Source organism: Microtus oregoni, unplaced genomic scaffold (genome assembly GCF_018167655.1).
Source record: "Microtus oregoni isolate MIOR12 unplaced genomic scaffold, Mior012 000029F_ref0000214, whole genome shotgun sequence".
Lineage (NCBI taxonomy): Eukaryota > Metazoa > Chordata > Mammalia > Rodentia > Cricetidae > Microtus > Microtus oregoni.
This window is the reverse complement of record NW_024543088.1, coordinates 20,955,027-20,975,860: the sequence shown is the minus strand read 5'-3', so window position 1 is coordinate 20,975,860 and position 20,834 is coordinate 20,955,027. Positions and strand designations below refer to the sequence as shown.

At 41.9% G+C, this 20,834-nt stretch overlaps 1 pseudogene; it reads right to left on the bottom strand.

Moving 5' to 3' along the window:
• Positions 1-979: 979 nt before the first annotated feature.
• Positions 980-19,290, bottom strand: LOC121464626 (annotated as a pseudogene).
• Positions 19,291-20,834: the final 1,544 nt, after the last annotated feature.

Here is a 20,834-nt window from a genome sequence, read left to right as displayed (position 1 = left end):
ACTGACTACCATCTGCTGCCAACAGAAGAGGTCTAAAGAAACTGTGAAGGCATAGCTACTGAAATCATCTTTCATTCTAAGGGAATTCCTTTAGCAGTTAGGGATTTATAACATTGAGAGAACCTAGCAGTAAAGAAGAAGATTTCAAGGTTTTGAAGTGACAGCTGCCATCCCCAGGGAAGAAACCTGAGAAGCATAAGCTCCCAAAGAATTTTAGGGGAAGATGATCAAGAAAAACTGGGGAGACCAAGAATGATCATATCTGTCAAATGCATGATTGACAAAATTACACTAAAAAGGCCAAGACAATCATCAATATTACCAGAGAGAAGAGAACATGCAGGGCATCAAGTCCCAGCAGTATTCTGTGCAGTTCCAAATTCTTCTGGTCTTTGCCAAGAGAGACTGCCCACATGGGCTTTTGTTAAATCTGTAGACCTGTTGAACAAATACTCATATACTGATCCAAAACTGGGCCATAAGGCTCCCCCCGAAACAGTCATTCTTCTGCATGCTGGCACATTTTGCCATTCATGCCTGGACATGGCAGCTGCTGCAGGTGCCTTTGCAGGCTCTATACTGTCCTTCCATAGTCCACACCACCACCATGAGCCTCTGCTCCGCTCAAAGCTGATGCTATCCTAAGCATCTTTCTCTGTGCCTTAAGCTTCCCTCCATGCAGCCATGGCATATCCTCTACCAGAACTGATTTTTTTTTAACACAAAGTAAAATTTATGCCTAGTTCCCCTTTTCCTGTATCATTGTGAAAATACTACTCTCCCAGATAACACAATAATAGTTAGCCACATCCTCCACCTTTAGCCCAGAGATGTGTAAATTTGCAGCATTTCTGAGGTCTCTTTGGAACTAGAGAATATAATGGAGAGTCCTGGCCCCTTCTCTGAGTCTGAGTAGTAGTAGTACAGGAAAAACCTGGAGAGGCTCCCCTGCATCTGCTAGGACCAGTAAATGATTTTATCACCAACACTGATGCCACTCCTCCGGGTGCAGGTGAGTCTGACTGTTGATCACAGAGGCATAGAGAAGGTGTGTGATGCTGTCCATATAGCCTGAGAAAAGGAACCTGCCAAAGCAGAAATCGCTTTAACAGCAAAGCTACAGTTCAACTTCTTGAGGATGTGAATCAGAAAAGACTGAGTATAGAAGCCCTCCCCAGTACACTTAGGCCTTTTTCTACCTATACAGCAAGATAGCAGCATTAAATAGGACAGGATTCTAAACCATGGTAGGTAAAGCACAGCATCTTCAGACCAGGGTCTTCTCTCTGGGCTGTCTCATTATCTCATCATCTGGGACCTCACAGAAGAGGGGCTAGTCATGCAAATGGGTTCTCATTAACTCCTCCTGGTGACTGATTCACAGTGTGAGTTCCTGAAAGAGCAAGCCAGATGAAGGGAAATACATTGTCCCATGGAATGTAAAGCAGGTGGTTACACACCCAGGTTTGTGTGCCAAGATCCTTCAGGTCCACAGTAGAACAGTTGCTGATTCCTCACACAATTGGAGGACTCAGTCATTGGGCCCCATATCTGTTAGGGTTACCACATGTGGGTACCTGTCCCGCAGAAACTCCAGAGAAAGAGTCGTCACACTCCTTTAAGTCCCAGAGCAGCCATCACCTTTCATAATTTCTTAATATGTCTGTTTTGCTGTGTTTTCTTCACTTTATATCTCAGACATGTGTAAGGAAAACTATAGAGAGCATGGTGATGTGTTCTAGTGGTGCTCACACTGATAAATTTTTCTGATGAATGTGGACAGGCAGGGACAGGAGACAGGCAGGCAGTCAACACAGGAGAGCTTGGGACCCACTCAGGAGCTGAGGATAAAAAAAAAATGAACGGAAACAAATGAGTCAGTCAATATGAACAATTCAAAGGAGGGGACACTGCACTGTCCCCTTTAAAGGATCAAGGATGAATAGATCTGTCTTTATGTTAGAGGAAGAGGCACTTGTTCAGGATGCTGTGTGTGAAAGGGACTTGCAGGAGGAAAGTAGACCTGGTTAAAAAGTCACAAGAGAAGACCCTCCATGACCTAGAAAAAATCAAATACTAATACAGGGTTTACATGGTGAAGTAGATTGCAAAATCAGGCAATATACTAATATGGCATGTATGACTTTCAGGCAAACGTCAGTTTTTTTCAAGAGTGCATTAAGCCACAACTCTATTGTTTCCTCTGACATTAGACAGTCAACTCCGAAAGAGGTTTCAGTCTGAACTTGCCCAGAAGGACCTCAAAGAATGCTTGTGGCTGATATAATCCAACAACTAAGAACTAGGGAAAGCCTGATATGGCACAGGTCTTGGAGATGCAGCTGGAACTCACTAAACCTGAATTGCAAAATGGTGCAGGGTACAAGATGGGTCATAAGCAGTGACTTAGGAATGGAGCAGGTCTGAGGAACTCCTTGGAGGCTTTTCATTTATTAACCACAAGAGATATAATAATGTGGAAACATGTGAGTCAATTTGAACACAGAGCTTCACAGAATCATTTCCTGTCAGTAAAGCTCACAGAACACAGTCTGATATTTCTATATTTAAGAGAACAATGCCAACCCCAAATGATTCCCTTTAAATAGTAGGTTCAATGGAGAGCGTTTGGATGTGGCAATGACTAATTGTAGCCATTGATGTCTATTTTATTTGATTCATGACCATGTAGAATTATTGAATGTACACTGTTTAAAAAGATATTGTAAGCAGCAGTTCCTTCCAAAGATATCATTGTAGACACACGCTATTAGAGATGTAGAAAAGGAACAAGGTCCAGGCGGCTGAGTATCCTGCACAGCTTCTCAAGTCTCTGTCACATTGATAAACACAGCTGTGCCAGGCTTGAATGAAATATTCAGACCCTGCTGTTAGGTCAGAACTCAAAGATGTGCACAGTGCCTGTATAAGCAGACACATCTTTAGATTCATAGAAACATCTGGAGTCTGCTAGAAATAGTCTTGAGCACACAAAAGAAGAGACCACCACTCCCAACAAAGCACCCCAACTAAGTAAGTTCTGATCAAAAGGGTGAATGCACACAGAAATGTCAGAGCATGCTCGCCTGAACAATATACATCCACTTTTTCTCACAAAATCAAGAAGGAACTGGGTTGTCCTCATTTGCTGAGGTCCAACTTCACAGTACATTCTCCCATAAAAGTCCATTTTGGTAGGAAAAGCACAGCACAAGAGCTTTAGAATCTGGTCACATCACACACAGTCAGCAACCAAGAAAATTATCTGTGTATGTAATTATTTGTTGGCTTGTAATCAGCTCAACTTCAAACTTACACAGTTCAAATAATTATACACCTCAAATAAGTAAGACAATTCCTCAGGCCACCCAAAGGAGATTGAAACTCTCTTTTCAGGAGATTCAGTGTTGTCAAGTTGTCAGCAAAGTATGTCATCACAACTCATTATCATAAAAAGTCTTGAAATAAAATATTTTGTAGTTTTAGACCATAGCCTTTATGATCTTCTCTACATAGAGAACATGCATACTGAGCCGAGGGAGACATAGTCATATGGTAAGAAGACAGCAGTCTTAAGACTGCACCAGGGTGTTTGTGTTCTACTTCCCCATCTGATTGCACCATTGTGTAAATGATCACCATACCACAGAGAACAGTAATACACAGCCTCATCCTCACGCTGAACCCCTGTGATAGTGAGGGCTGCCTTGTCTCCAAGCACTGAGCCTGAGAATCGGGCAGAAACACCTGAACCTCTGGTGCTGGTGGTCCATATCAGACCAGTGTGTACCTGGTCAGAGTTTTCTTGGACCCAAAAGGCATAGTTACTGGTGGTAACAGCCCCAGTACTGGAGCCACAGGTGAGTGTGACTGTCCCTCCAGGAGATGTGATGAGTGAAGTTTCCTGAGTCACAACAGCCTGGGAAATGGCCCCTGCAAACAGGAGAGAAATCCAGTGGTCAGTAGCAAAGCAGAGAAAATATGTGCACTGTTGCATACCCACTCCAGCCCAGAAGGGTCCCCTGACCTGTGCAGTGAGCCAGAAGTGTGATCAAAACAGAAGTCCAGGCCATGACTCACTGTCCAGGTCTGTTTCTTTCAAGACTGCTCACACAAGGCAGTGCCACAGGGCTTCATAGATCTCCAAACACGGAAGGGGTGTGTACATAAATGCAAATGAGCTCCTCTTCCATGCTGGTTATATACATCCTATAAACAGGTGAATGTTTTTGAGTTGACACAAGTTACTAATCACATATTTATGAGAACAGATGTCAGGAATATTATCGTTCAGATGGTTTTGCTTTTCTAGAGCCAAGAGTATCTTCTGTCCTGGATCCTAGAGGGTCTTCAGCAGTGTGAGCCGTGCTCCACCAAGTCTTACCCTATAGATGATAAGAATCATTGCAATATGCAGACCTCTATAAAGAAATGAACAAGGAGAAGTAGTCCAAGTAACCAGAAGATCTCACAGTTAATGAAGTAAGGATGGGAAAGTGACTTTAAGTTCGTCTGTTTCTTCCTCCTACTTTTCACTTCACAAAAGATGAATGTGTGTAGTGTTATGAGTATAATTATGCAACATCAAATCACTGTGATGCCTCATTATACAAGCATAAGAATGAACTGGTGAATGGACAGACATGAGTGGAATCTGGCAAGGATGTAAACCACGTGGATCTCTGATGCACTACTGGAAGTAACAAGCATTCCAAAAGCAGTTCATTTTACAGCACAATGTCACTTTTTCACATGACTTATCATTTTGATCAACTAGGTTCCTGCGTTAACACATAGAAATATTAATGCAAGGCAGGATTATTCATGGTTCACATAACCCAAATATGTGGAAAGTGACAAAGAATCCATAGTATATCTGTGTAATGATGTCCGGCACAGAAATTAGGAAGGATCAAGTACATGTACACACAAACATGTCGCTGGGTTTTGGAATCACCTTATGAAGTGTTTGAAGATTATAATTTTGGAGTAGAAATACATGTTTCTGAAACAATGGGATGCAGTTTTAAGCAACAAAGCAGATGTCTGTATCTAAGCTTCTGGGGATGAATGTGCAGGTGAAAATGTATGGTGATAGGGAGAATATAAATTTTTATTTTGTTAGATAATACATATATGCAAATGTATATATAATACATATATATTTGTGTTTCCATATTTCAAAATAAGCATTTTATATAAATTATATGTGTGTTCACTTGCCAAACTTTGTCTCTACAATGGGTGTATATTTTATAAAAATTGTAGCTCATAAAATGGTTTTAAATTTTTAACAATAATAAAATTCTGAAAAAGATATTGATACCATGCCCATTTTAGAACTTCTTCATAAAAGATTACTCATTGAAATACGTTTATCAAAACAGAATAATAAGGCGAATCTCTTGCTATTTGTTTTTTGTTCCACATGATACACTGAATTATTTCTAAGACAATGTCAATATTTGGGGTCAGGATCTGGGCCTCAAGGCAGGAAAGCTCTGACTGGTGGAGAGAGAAATTGGCAAATAACTCTTCCCATGGAAACCATAGCTATATTCTCATGAGACAATGAAAATGAGATGTGGATTGGAAAATCAGAATTAAGTCAAGGGAGAAAATGGCTACTGGGCGTACCAACAGGTGAGAACTGAGTGTGGAAATGATACAGCTTCCAGAACTCAGTGATTTGAGAGTCAGATTTGACTTGGGTATGGTCACAGATAGGTGCTGACCCATCCTGTAGTCAGCATTCACCAAATGGAAAAATAATACTTCTAGCCATACCTTGATATACAAGTAATTCTATTACCTTGGGGTTTAGTAGATCCAGAAGTTTCTTTGAGAGGTAGTACATCTAAGCATTGCAGAAGTATAGAGAAGGCTGAGGTCTCAGAGACTGTGCCGGGTTTTGCACAGGATGTCTAGCATAGTAGCACATGGACACAAATACAGTAGTAATGACAAAGTCCGTATCCTTGCTGAGCTTTACAGAAAAGGAAAGGGGATGTCTCATATAGACATGGGGCTTGAAGTAATACAGTGTGGCCTCTGCTTTGTGACTTAGCATAACGTAACTCTACTGCTTATGTTAACAATGCTGACCATAGTAGACATTCATGTTAATAATTTTAGACATGTAGCCCTCCACTGATTACCAAGTCTCTCTGTGACTTCTTGGGTATCCATAGTGTATCTTTTGTTAAAAAACAATGTTTGGTTTATTTTTACTTATGCATAGACTTCTTAATATCTTGATATTCCCTAGGAAGTGTGTCTCTGAAGGATAGTCAAGAGATACAAGGCATGTGAACCCAAGACTGTATTTCCTCACTTTTCATTAACTGAAACTTTGTGATGAACATTTATGGATTGTATTAAGATGAGTCTGTTAACAGCCTTTGCCATCTGGTCCTCAGCTCTGAGAGCAGTGAGAGGTAGATGCAAGGAGGCCCTGTGCTCTGTGCTTTGGATTTGCCCCTGGGAGGAAGCAGCTGCTATAACCCTTTAATGGGCCAGTGAGCAACTGTACTGGGTCTAAGAATTTGAACACATGAGACTTCTGAGAAGGGTCAAGTATGCTCTGGTGGTTTCATTATTCACAGAGTTGGGGAATTTCATTCATTAAACCACTGTTTACTTATTTAATCATGTAGCTATACATTTATTTCCCAAGTTGATTCATAATCATTGTCTTCCTTTTTTAATTCTTTTGGTTTATAGGCATTTCTCCATTATTGAGAAATTATTCCCAAATTTTACATTGGGAACTTTATCTACCTATAAAAGAACCTCAATTTAGAGAAACAATTCTACATGGGATTCTTTTGCCAAAGACTGTGTCAGTATATATTCAAGGATATTCATCACAACCTAATTTAGTGGCTAGTAATTGGAATCAGTTGTAACTTGCAATCTAGGTAATGATGGCAATCCCTCCTGTGTCATATATTTTCTCTGCTACGTTTATTTCAATATTGTGTCTCTCTGTGTGTATGTGAGTCTACTTTGAAGGGCATTATATCCTCCTATATTTTTAAATTACCATATGATTATCATTGGTGAAGAGAAAGATTATTTGATCCTATGTTTATTTTTAATCACTCTACTTTGCTGAAATTTTCAGCTCTAAAACCGTTTGTAGAGTATTTAGCATCTCTTTTGGAAACAATCATCATCTATAAATATGGATACCTTTATTCTTTTTCCTGTTTCTAACCCTTTTAATGCCTTCTACTGTTTTATTGTTTTAGGTGGGACTTTAAGTACTAAATTGAATAGGTGTACGTGTGTACACCCTTTTCTTCTTGATCTTAGTGGGAATGCTTCTAAACCTCCCCTGCCCACATTTAACATGATCTTGACTAAATGTGGTTCTTCTTGGGGTTTTTTTTTTTGTTTTGTTTTGTGTTGAAATAGGAAGCGGCGGGCTGCGTCCCAGGCACCCGGCCGCCCCCACGGCTAGCTTTACCTGAAATAATTACACGGAAACTGTATTCTTTTAAACACCGCTTGGCCCATTTCTATCTAGCCTCTTCTAGGCTAGCTCTCGCACCTGGACTAGCCCATTTCTAATAATCTGTTGTAGCCCACGAGCTGGCTTACCAGGAATGATTTTAACCTGCGTCTGTCTGGAGTGGAAGAATCATGGCGACTCCTGACTCAGCTTCTTTCTCCCAGCCTTCTGTTCTGTTTACTCCTCCCACCTATGTTTTAACCTATGAGGACCAAGCAGTTTCTTTATTGCTTAACCAATGAAATCAACAGATTAATATATGACACTCCCACATCAGTTTTGTTTTGGTATACTCCTTTCATCCCTAACATCTCTACAACTTTTTAAAAATTGTAATGCTACTCCTGACCTAGTACATAACAGGTCTGTGAATTAACCACATGAGCTAATTAATTAAACATGGGGAGGATGTGTGGACATTAGAATAAAAGAATCCCTTTCAACTAATTGTTTCCACTATGCTGTGAAGTGAGTGGACAGACAACCCCATCACAGAATGGGAGAAAATCTTTGCCCAATATACATGTGTCTAGAATATTTTAAAAAGGGAAAAATTAAACACCAAGAAGATAAGTCAATTGAAAATGGGTCATTGGATGAACAAAATATTCTCAAAAGAAGAAATACAAATTGTTATTAAATACTTTATAAAAAATTTCAACTTTCTTAACCATCAAGGAAATGTGTATTAAAACCAACTTAAGATCCGCTTTCACTCTAGTTAGAATGTCAACAATCTGGAAAGAAATAACAGAAAAGGAGGTGATGAAAGAGAAATTTTATACATGTTTACACATTTAATAGGAGTACAAGTGCACAGAGATCGTGTAGAGATCAGTCCTGAAGATAAAAAAAAAAAAGAAAATAAACCCTCTACCATGTATCCTGATTATACTATTCATGGATATACTCAAAAGGCTTTATAGCTTACTATGAAGACCCTTGCACATCAATGACCATTGCTACCTACTTGTGATAGGTAGGAAATGAAGTTAACTTAGCTCTCTTGTAACTGTAAATTAGTTAACAAAAATTCCATACATATACAAAGTGGAATATTACTCAGTTAGAGAAAAAAACTTAAGTCATGACCTTTGCAAGAAAATGAATGGAACTGGCAAAAAAATTACACTGAGTGGGCAAGAATGGACAAATACCAAGTATTTTCTTTCATGAACCAATGTAGCTTCAAAGTGTATGTTTAATATGTTTATCCTGGAGTATATGTATGTGGTGACTTGAATGAGACAGCCACCAAGTTCAATAAAAAAAAGATAGCTTGTGCTAGTGGGATGTGTAGGAAGGAGAACAAACACTCATCCATTGCTGGTTAGAGTAGAAACTACCACCAATACTTTGTTCTTGTACATTCACTAAAGAAAGCAGTGTAGCAGTTACTCAAGATGCTCTAAATAGACTACCCTCTTTTGGCGCGTGGCATCGCCCAGCGCAGCCTATCTGGGCGCTGGGTCCGAGTACCCGGGGCTCCCGGGCGGGCAGCAGTTCCTTTGTTTCTGTGGCCTGCCTGCACCAAGCGGGGTAGGCGCTTTGTCTGCGAGCTGCCCAACCAGCACGGAGGCCTGATCTTTCGGCGCCAGGAGACCCAGCATTGGGGTGAGTTTCTGGCCCACGGCGCCAGCCTGGGACGGGGAGCTCGGGGGTTTCTTGGCCCCCTGTCCTGCTTGGGCTCTCTGCAGGGCCTCTACTCCCCGGGTGCTGCCTCTTTCTTCCTGGCCCACCCAGCTTCCGTCCAGAGCCCTCCCCACTTCGCCCCCACTACCCTCTTTTGGCGCGTGGCATCGCCCAGCGCAGCCTATCTGGGCGCTGGGTCCGAGTACCCGGGGCTCCCGGGCGGGCAGCAGTTCCTTTGTTTCTGTGGCCTGCCTGCACCAAGCGGGGTAGGCGCTTTGTCTGCCAGCTGCCCAACCAGCACGGAGGCCTGATCTTTCGGCGCCAGGAGACCCAGCATTGGGGTGAGTTTCTGGCCCACGGCGCCAGCCTGGGACGGGGAGCTCGGGGGTTTCTTGGCCCCCTGTCCTGCTTGGGCTCTCTGCAGGGCCTCTACTCCCCGGGTGCTGCCTCTTTCTTCCTGGCCCACCCAGCTTCCGTCCAGAGCCCTCCCCACTTCACCCCCACTACCCTCTTTTGGCACGTGGCATCGCCCAGCGCAGCCTATCTGGGCGCTGGGTCCGAGTACCCGGGGCTCCCGGGCGGGCAGCAGTTCCTTTGTTTCTGTGGCCTGCCTGCACCAAGCGGGGTAGGCGCTTTGTCTGCGAGCTGCCCAACCAGCACGGAGGCCTGATCTTTCGGCGCCAGGAGACCCAGCATTGGGGTGAGTTTCTGGCCCACGGCGCCAGCCTGGGACGGGGAGCTCGGGGGTTTCTTGGCCCCCTGTCCTGCTTGGGCTCTCTGCAGGGCCTCTACTCCCCGGGTGCTGCCTCTTTCTTCCTGGCCCACCCAGCTTCCGTCCAGAGCCCTCCCCACTTCGCCCCCACTGCCCTCTTTTGGCGCGTGGCATCGCCCAGCCCAGCCTATCTGGGCGCTGAGTCCGAGTACCCGGGGCTCCCGGGGGGGCAGCAGTTCCTTTGTTTCTGTGGCCTGCCTGCACCAAGCGGGGTAGGCGCTTTGTCTGCGAGCTGCCCAACCAGCAAGGAGGCCTGATCTTTCGGCGCCAGGAGACGCAGCATTGGGAGAGCCAACATTGGGGAGAGACAGCGTTTGGTAGGCAAGGAGACCTAATCCGGTAAAAGAAGATCCATAGGGAGCATTTGGAAGAAGAGATGGGCCGACGTCAAGGCAAGAATTCGCCCAACAAGCTGAAAAGCAACATGAAGCTACCAGAAACAAGTGACCCCACAAAGGGAGGACAAGAACCCCTTAATCAAGAGGAAGGAGAAAAGATTGACTTCATGAAAGTGATTGACACCCTTAAACAGCATGTAAAAAACGCCCTTATAGAAATGGATGAGAAATATAACAGAAAGTTTGAAGAATTGAATAAATCAGTGAATGATACCCTAGAAAACCAAGGAAAAACAATCAAACAGATAATGGAAACAGTTCAAGACCTGAAAACTGAAATGGAGGCAAAGAAGAAAACACAAACAGAGGGCCGTCTGGACATGGAAAATCTAGGTAAACGAATAGAGACTACAGAAACAAGCATAACCAGCAGAATACAAGAGATAGAAGAAAGACTCTCGGATTCTGAAGATACCATAGAGAAAATAAACACACTGATCAAAGAAAACAGCAAGTCCAACAAACTCTCATCACAAAACATTCAGGAAATATGGGACACAATAAAGAGACCAAACCTAAGAATAATAGGAGTAGAAGAAGGAGAAGAAGGGCAGCTCAATGGTCCAGAAAATCTATTTAATAAAATTATAGAAGAAAACTTTCCCAACCTAAGGAAAGATTTTCCTATGAAGGTGCAAGAAGCATACAGAACACCGAATAGGCTGGATCAAAAAAAAACATCCCCTCGCCATATAATTATCAAAACACAAAGCATACAGAATAAGGAAAGAATATTAAGAGCTGCAAAGGAAAAAGGCCAAATTACTTATAAAGGTAAACCTATCAGACTTACACCTGACTTCTCCATGGAAACCATGAAAGCCAGAAGGTCCTGGATAGATGTAATGCAGAAACTGAGAGACCATGGGTGCAAGCCCAGATTACTATACCCAGCCAAGCTTTCATTCACTATAAATGGAGAAAATAAAATTTTCCAGGATAAAAACAAATTTAAACAATACGCAGCCACAAATCCAGCCTTACAGAAAGTAATTGAAGGAAAATCACTAACCAAGGAGTCCAACAATGACCACAATAACTCAGACATCTAGAGACCCTTCACCAACACAAAACAAAGAAGGGAAACACACAAACTCTACGACTAAAAAAAAATGACCGGAGTTAACAACCACTGGTCATTAATATCACTTAATGTCAATGGACTCAACTCACCTATAAAAAGGCACAGGCTAAGAGATTGGATAAGAAAACAGGATCCAACATTCTGCTGTTTACAAGAAACACACCTCAACCACAAAGACAGGCACCTACTCAGAGTAAAGGGCTGGGAAAAGGCCTATCAAGCAAATGGACCTAAGAAACAGGCAGGTGTGGCCATACTAATCTCTAACAAAGTTGACTTTAAACTTAAATCAATCAGAAAAGATGGAGAGGGGCATTTTATACTCATAACAGGAACAGTTCATCAGGATGAAGTCTCAATCCTGAACATCTATGCCCCTAATATAAAAGCACCCACGTACATAAAAGAAACATTGCTAAAATTCAAGGCAGCCATCAAACCGCACACACTAATAGTAGGAGACTTCAACACTCCTCTCTCACCAATGGACAGGTCAATCAGACAGGAACCTAACAGAGAAATAAGAGAATTAGTGGAGGTAATGAATCAAATGGACTTAACAGACATCTATAGAACATTCCATCCAAATAGGAAAGAATATACCTTCTTCTCTGCAGCTCATGGAACCTTCTCGAAAATCGACCACATACTCGGTAACAAAGCAAACATCCACAGTTACAAAAAAATATTAGTAACCACCTGTGTCTTATCAGATCACCATGGATTAAAGTTAGAATTCAACAATAATGCGACCCCCAGAAAGCATACAAAGTCATGGAAACTGAACAGTCAACTATTGAACCATAGCTGGATTAAGGAAGAAATAAAGAAAGAAATTAAAGTCTTCCTGGAATTCAATGAAAATAAAGAAACAACATACTCAAACTTATGGGACACTATGAAAGCAGTCCTAAGAGGAAAGTTCATAGCACTAAGTGCCCACTTAAAGAAAACAGAGAAAGCTCACATTGGAGACTTAACAGCCCACCTGAAAGCTCTAGAAAAAAAAGAAGCAGACTCACCTAGGAGGAGTAGAAGACTGGAAATAATCAAAATGAGGGCTGAAATCAACAAAATAGAAACACAGAAAATAATACAAAAAATCAATGAAACAAAAAGCTGGTTCCTGGAGAAAATCAACAAGATTGACAAACCACTATCCAAGCTAATCAAACGGCAGAGAGAGAATTTGCAAATTAATATGATCAGAAATGAAAAGGGGGACATAACCACAGACACAGAGGAAATTCAGAGAATCATTAGATCTTACTACAAAAGCCTATATGCCACAAAATTGGAAAATGTAAAGGAAATGGATACTTTTTTAGATAAATATCATATACCAAAGTTAAATCAGGACCTGGTGAACAATCTAAATAGACCTGTTAGTCGCGAAGAATTAGAAGAGGTTATCAAAAACCTCCCTACCAAAAAAAGCCCAGGACCAGATGGTTTCAATGCGGAATTCTACCAGATCTTCCAAGAAGATCTAATACCTATACTCCTTAATGTATTCCACAAGATAGAAACAGAAGGGTCATTACCAAACTCCTTTTATGAAGCCACAATTACTCTGATACCAAAACCACTCAAAGACTCAACCAGGAAAGAGAACTACAGGCCAATCTCACTCATGAATATCGACGCAAAAATCCTCAACAAAATACTGGCAAATCGAATCCAAGAACACATCCGAAAAATTATCCATTACGATCAAGTAGGCTTCATTCCTGAGATGCAGGGCTGGTTCAACATACGAAAATCTATCAATGTAATCCAGCATATAAATAAACTGAAAGAAAAAACCATATGATCATTTCATTAGATGCTGAAAAAGCATTTGACAAAATTCAACATCCATTTATGTTAAAAGTCTTGGAGAGATTAGGGATACAAGGGTCATACCTAAATATAATAAAAGCTATATACAGCAAGCCGACAGCTAACATCAAATTAAACGGAGAGAAACTCAAAGCCATCCCACTTAACTCAGGAACACGACAAGGCTGTCCACTCTCCCCATACCTCTTCAATATAGTGCTTGAAGTTCTAGCAATAGCAATAAGACAACATAATGGAATCAAGGGGATTCGAATTGGAAAGGAAGAAGTTAAACTTTCGTTATTTGCAGATGATATGATAGTGTACATAAGCGACCCCAAAAACTCCACCAAAGAACTCCTACAGCTGATAAACAGCTTTAGTAATGTGGCAGGATACAAGATCAACTCCAAAAAATCAGTCGCCCTCTTATACACAAAGGATATGGAAGCAGAGAGGGAAATCAGAGAAGCTTCACCATTCACAATAGCCAAAAACAGCATAAAATATCTTGGGGTACATCTAACCAAGGAAGTGAAAGATCTATTTGACAAGAACTTTAAGGCATTGAAGAAAGAAATTGAAGAGGATACCAAAAAATGGATGGACCTCCCTTGCTCTTGGATTGGTAGGATCAACATAGTAAAAATGGCAATTCTACCAAAGGCTATTTATAGATTCAATGCAATCCCCATCAAGATCCCATCAAAATTCTTCACAGATCTGGAGAGGACAATAATCAACTTTATATGGAAAAACAAAAAACCCAGGATAGCCAAAACAATCCTATACAATAAAGGATCTTCTGGAGGCATTACCATCCCTGACTTCAAACTCTATTACAGAGCTACAGTAATGAAAACAGTGTGGTACTGGCATAAAAACAGAGAAGTCGACCAATGGAATCGTATAGAAGACCCGGATTTTATCCCACAAACCTATGAACACCTGATTTTCGATAAAGGAGCTAAAAGTATAAAATGGAAGAAAGAAAGCATCTTCAACAAATGGTGCTGGCACAACTGGATGTCATCTTGTAGAAGAATGAAAATAGACCCTTATCTATCACCGTGCACAAAACTCAAGTCCAAATGGATTAAAGACCTCAATATCAGCCCGAACACACTGAACCTGATAGAAGAGAAAGTGGGAAGTACCCTACAGGAGCTGGGCACAGGAGATCGCTTCCTATGTATAACCCCAGAAGCACAGACATTAAGGGCAACATTGAATAATTGGGACCTACTTAAACTGAGACGCTTCTGTAAAGCAAAGGACATAGTCAATAAGACACAAAGGCAACCTACTGATTGGGAGAAGATCTTCACCAACCCCACAACAGACAAAGGTCTGATCTCCAAAATATATAAGGAACTCAAGAAACTAGACTTTAAAATGCTAATTAACCCAATTAAAAAATGGGGCACTGAACTGAACAGAGAATTCTCAGCAGAGGAAGTTCAAATGGCCAAAAGACACTTAAAGTCGTGCTCAACTTCCTTAGCAATCAGGGAAATGCAAATCAAAACAACTTTGAGATATCATCTTACACCTGTCAGAATGGCTAAAGTCAAAAACACCAAGGATAACCTTTGCTGGAGAGGCTGTGGAGGAACGGGTACCCTCATCCATTGCTGGTGGGAATGCCATCTTGTGCAACCACTGTGGAAGTCAGTGTTTCGGTTTCTCAGGAAATTCGGGATCAACTTACCCCTGGACCCAGCAATACCACTCCTGGGAATATACCCAAGAGATGCTCTATCATATGACAAAAGCATTTGTTCAACTATGTTCATAGCTGTATTATTTGTAATAGCCAGAACCTGGAAACAACCTAGATGCCCTTCAATGGAAGAATGGATGAAGAAAGTATGGAATATATACACGCTAGAGTACTACGCTGCGGTAAAAAACAATGACTTCTCGAATTTTGCAGGCAAATGGATGGAAATAGAAAACACTATCCTGAGTGAGGTGTCCCAGACCCAAAAAGATGAACATGGGATGTACTCGCTCATAATTGGTTTCTAGCCATAAATTAGCGCCACGGAGTCTACAATAGGTGAACCTAAAGAAGCTAAGTAAGAAGGTGAACCCAAGGAAAAACATATAGTTATCCTCTTGGCTAAGGGAAGTAGACCCAATTGCCGGGGAGAAAATTAGGATCTTGGGGGTGGGGTGGGATGGGGGTAAGGGGAGATGGGGAGAGAAAAGATAGAAGGGAAGGAGGGGGGATTTGGGGAATCAGGAGAATTGGGATAAAGGAAAGGTGGATAGGGGAGCACGGAACCACAATTCTTAGTTAAGGGAACCACTTTAGGGTGAGCAAGAGATTTGACCCTAGAGGGGCTCCCAAGTGCCCAACATGAGGTTCCCAGTTAGTTCCTTGGGTAGCTGAGGATTGGGAACCTGAAATGACCCTATCCGAGAGCAATACTGACGAATATCTTGCATATCATCATAGAACCTTCATCTGGTGATGGATGGAGACAGAGACAGACCCACACTGGAGCACTGGACTGAGCTCCCAAGGTCCCAATGAGGAGCAGAAGGAGGGAGAACATGAGCAAAGAAGTCGGGACCACGAGGCGTGCACCCACCCACTGAGACAGTGGAGCTGATCTACTGGGAGCTCACCAAGGCCAGCTGGACTGTGACCGAAAAAGCATGGGATAAAACCGGACTCTCTGAACATGGCGAACAATGAGGGCTGATGAGACGCCAAGGACAATGGCACGGGGTTTTGATCCTACTTAATGTGCTGGCTTTGTGGAAGCCTAGCCAGTTTGGATGTTCACCTTCCTAGATATGGACGGAGGGGGGAGGACCTAGGACTTACCACAGGGCAGGGAACCTGGACTGCTCTGTGGACTGGAGAGGGAGGGGGAGAGGAGTGGGGGGAGGGGTAGAAGGGTGGGAGGAGGGGGAGAAGGGTGGGAGGAGGGGGAGGGAAATGGGAGGCTGGGAGGAGGTGGAAACTTGTTTTTTGTTTATGTTTTTTTTTCTTCTTGTCTTAATAAAAAAAATTATTTAAAAAAAAAAAAGAATAAAAAAAAAAAAAAAAACTTCTTTGGTAAGGGTTAAGAGCCACACTTATTGGTAGGCATAAGAGTATTTTTAATTCAGATAAGCATTACTCTGGTTCAACTTAGGGATGTAGTACATTTTCTCTAAGATCAATGACCTCACTAACCTTGAGTAGCTGGCTAGGTTTCCAGTACCAGGCATGATCTTCCTCCTATTGAGTGGGCCTTGAATAAATTGGACAGCTTTTGTTGTTGCCAAGATGTGGTTACCACTATTGAACCTTATGGACCAGCCTTGCTGGTCATTGCTGTGGTTCATAATCTTCATAGACAGTTGGCACCACCAATTGCTTCCCTTTTGGGGCACCTTGCACAGCACTTCGGTGACTATGAAAGCTAGTTCAGGGAGGCAGTTCTTGGGTCAAATCCAGCTTCGAATTCTGAGTCCTCTGTCCGTAGGGTATCCGGTGCTAATTTTAGACTTTTGAAAGGTATTATTTTTTAAGTAAAAAAAGTTTTGAGAAATTCATACAATGTCTTGATCATATTCACCTACAACTCCTCCTCCTAACTCCTACCAGATCCATGCCCAGCCTTGTGACCCCACCAAATTCTCATCCTTCTTTTTATAACACATGTGCTTTCAATTTATGTTGCCCATTAATCTCCTGATGGAGCCTATGAAGAACAACAGCCTTACAGCTAGCTGACTCTCTCTCTTCAAGAAACCGTGAACTGTCCCTAATTCCTCATTTTTCAGTGCATGGCATGAGGAAGACACCATGCCACAGAGCTCATGTGAAAGGATTTCTGTTATGGGAAAAGGAGCATAAAAGGAAAGAAGGAAAGGTAAGAGGGACAGAGAGGCAGAGAGAGAAACAGGCAGAGAAGCCGGTGGAGGGACAGATAGTCGGGAGGGAGAGAAAGGAAGGAGAGGTAGATAAAGCAAAATGCATCCTCAGTTCTGTGAACCATTCTACCAAATCACTGATCCTGATACATAGATTATGAAAACATCCTGAATGTATAGCTAGCTGATAAGAATCGCAGGTGGTAGATAACTGAAAACTTGTTACTGGTGTCTGAAGCGGATCTGCTGTCCTAGTTAGCATTAACTATCTACTTGACACAGCCTAGATCTTCCCAAAAGGCCAAGACACTAAGGGTGGCCCCACTCCCTGGGCAGGTGAGATAGTAGCACAGGTCTGAGGAGCTGGTAAGCAGCTCCATGGTTTCTGCTTGAGTAGTCTTGACTTTCCTCTCCCCTCCTCTAGGTAGCTTTAGCCACACTATTTGTCACAAACAGAATGAAATTAGAATACTTCTCTTTTGTGAAAGAACAAGCTAAATATCAAGTATTTATTCTTAAAAAGGGGTGACACTTACCTTGATTGAGTTCTATGGACAGAGTCTGGTTGCCAGTCGGATGGGAGACAAAACAGAACACAGCAGACACATTGTTCTGCTCCCAGTGGTATGTGCTCCTGACAGTCATGGTGCCATTGCTGTGTGATTCCTGCTTAGTGATGTGATCCCCATCTGGACTTCAAAAGATCTGCGCAGCCAGCTTGCCTGCAATTGCCTCACAAACTGCTGTTCTGTTTTCCCCTGGAAGCAGGGATACTGCTGGAGGCACTGTGGAGATGGAAGCGAAAATGATTCAGTCTGGTCCTAAATTACAAAGGTGTCTGTTTCCATCTATAATCTGGTGACCTGAAATAGCATGATATGTGACCATGTCACTTACCTAGCACTTGGAGGTCATGTCTCCTTAGGAATTTCCTGTTAAATGTTGCTATTTCACATAAATAAAGCCCGTCATGACCGAGGGCCACTGCATTGATATGAAGCTCGGGACTCTGGTCAGGGGTGGATGCCCAGGTGATTCTTCTGTCCATACAATTGGTTTCATTGTTCTCCTTTGCATCTACTCTGTATGATATTCTGCAGGGGGTCTGGCCTCTGGGGGCTATGACCCAAGATACAAAAACTGCTTTTGTCTTTGGAAGAGCAGGGCAGCACAGCACAGCGTTTGCACCCATCTTTACCAGCAGTGTACTGCTACCTGGACACACACACAAAAAGAACGAGAAAAGGAAACTTGTATTAAGTCTATCCACAGCAGCATATGTGAAACTACCCTAGAGCTTTGTTTGACTTATGAATGTATTCCATAAATATTCAATTTTTCTCACAAAAAAAAAAGATGCTCTAAATAGCTTTACCTCAGGATTCAGATAAAGCACTCCTAGGCATATACCAAAGGATGCTTAATCCTGCTACAGACACACACTTGCTCAGCCATGTGACACACTTCCTCCAATAAGGTTACATCTCCCAATCCTACCCAAATATTCTACCAACTGAGGACACTGCAATGATTAGGAACAGTATAGTACATGACAAAGTATTACTAATTTCAGGTTGTTTCAGAAAGCACATGCATATAAAAATTGTAAGGTTAATTCAATTAAAAGAGTTGTCTTTCTAAAATGTTTGATATGACCAATGTTCACTATGTCAGCACAATCAAAGGATGGAAAACATCTGGGTCACACTGCATAAGCTCCATAAAAAAGAAAAAAGAGAAAAGAAAAGCACAAAGTGAAACGTGCATGTTTCAATTTGCACTATACAGAAATACTCAGAGTAAAGGGTGGGAAAAGTTTTTCCTATCAAATAGACCTAAAATAAAAAAAAAACAAGCAGGTGTAGCTATCCTAATACCTAACAAAACAGATTTTTAAACTAAAATCAATCAGAAGAGCTGGATAAATATACATATGTTCTATCTTTATGTGGTTTATTTTTCTTTGCTCCTTTAATCTATCACTGCCTGTATTCTTTTATATTACTTTTACTGTCTCTTTAAATACTTTATTTTTGATACCATTTATTTCTTTTTATAACTGTCTATATTTTATCCTTTCTATCCAAAGCCTACATATATTTTTAAACGTTTTTATTGAGCTATATATCTTTTCTGCTTCCCCTTCATTCTTCTTCTCCCCTCCCCTTCTACCTTCTCCCATAATAACCATGCTCCTAATTATTTATACATGAAATCTTTTTCTTCCACTTCCCATTTACATATATTTTCTAAACACATTGTGTCTGGTTTAGAGGTTTTTGATGTCTGATTCTGTCCTATTGTGTATCTGAAATCCTTTTCTGACCAGGAGCACTTTTTTTCAATTGCTGAGAGGGTAGACTAGGAAAAGCTCCATAATCTTGCCTGCTTTCTTCACTCAGTCCAACATGGCAGAGGCATGTTCACAACCTCTCTGAGCAATGTACACACTGCTCCAGCTCCAGGGACACAGCAGGTCTATGTCTTCATTAAGCAATTTGTAACGCAATGCTCATAAACCCCATTTAAGTACAGGACCTCCATAAAGAGCCAGAGTTTGTTCTCCCAGCATGAACCAGGAAACAATCTCTCAAAGAAGCCACACAGTTTTTGCTGCTTATGCTGAGTTAGGAAGCCTTCTCTTTAAGGAGCCACACGTCTGCTCATTGCCTCCAAAGAGAGCCTATTGGAAAACATGCAGCTACCAAGAAGCTGTGCTTGGCTTGAGTCTGGTCTTTCGTGTCTAGAATTCCTTCCCAAACTTTCTTAGTTTTCATTCTGATATAGCTGCCCCACACTGCCACCATTTGTAACCAGTGAATGCTTCTTCATTTCCTTGCTGCGCATTCTCAAATAATAAAATTATGTATATTATGACGTTGCTTGACTAATAGTTCAGGCATTTGTCTAAAAAATGGAATAAAATTTCTGAATAAACTTTTTCATTGTCTTTTAATTTAATAGTGTACATATATTACAAGGTTCAAAAAAGCAGAAGTGATTTTTTATCTCAGGCTAAGATTTTTGCCTACTTCCCCATCTGCCTGTATCACTGTGAGATTCATTACTTTCCCAGATGGCACAGTAATAGTCAGCCTCATCCTCTGCTTTTAGCTGAGAGATGTGCAACTCTGCAGCATTTTTGGAGGTATCTTTGGATCCAGAGACTCTGTTGGTGACTCCAGACCCGAGGTTCTTGTTTGAGTCTGAGTAGTAGCGCAGGAAAAACCGAGGAGGGCTCCCCTGCATCTGCTGGTACCAGTAAATATCTTTACTGCCAACGCTGATGCCACTCTTCAGGGAGCAAGTAAGTCTGACTGTTGATCCAAGAGTTGCAGAGATGGAGGGTGGCTGTGTCAGTATAGATTCAGAAAAAGAACCTGCAAAAGAAGACACCACAGTGAACAGTGGAGCTGATGAGCAAATTCTTGTGGATCTGAAACAGAATGGATCGAGTGAAGGAGTTCTCCCAAGTACTAACAGGGCCTGCCCCTACCTGTACAGTAAGATAGAAGAATAAAGACAAGAGGTGTCCAAGCCATGATAGGCAAGCACAGCTTCTTCTTAGACCAGGGTCTTTTGTCTGGGCTGTCTCATTATCTCATTGCCAGGGATCTCACAGAAGAGCATCTAGTCATGCAAATGAGTTGTCATTAACTCCTCCTACTGGGTAATTCACAGCAAGCCAGGTGAAGTGAATTACACTGCCCCATGGAATATAAAGCAGGTGGCAAC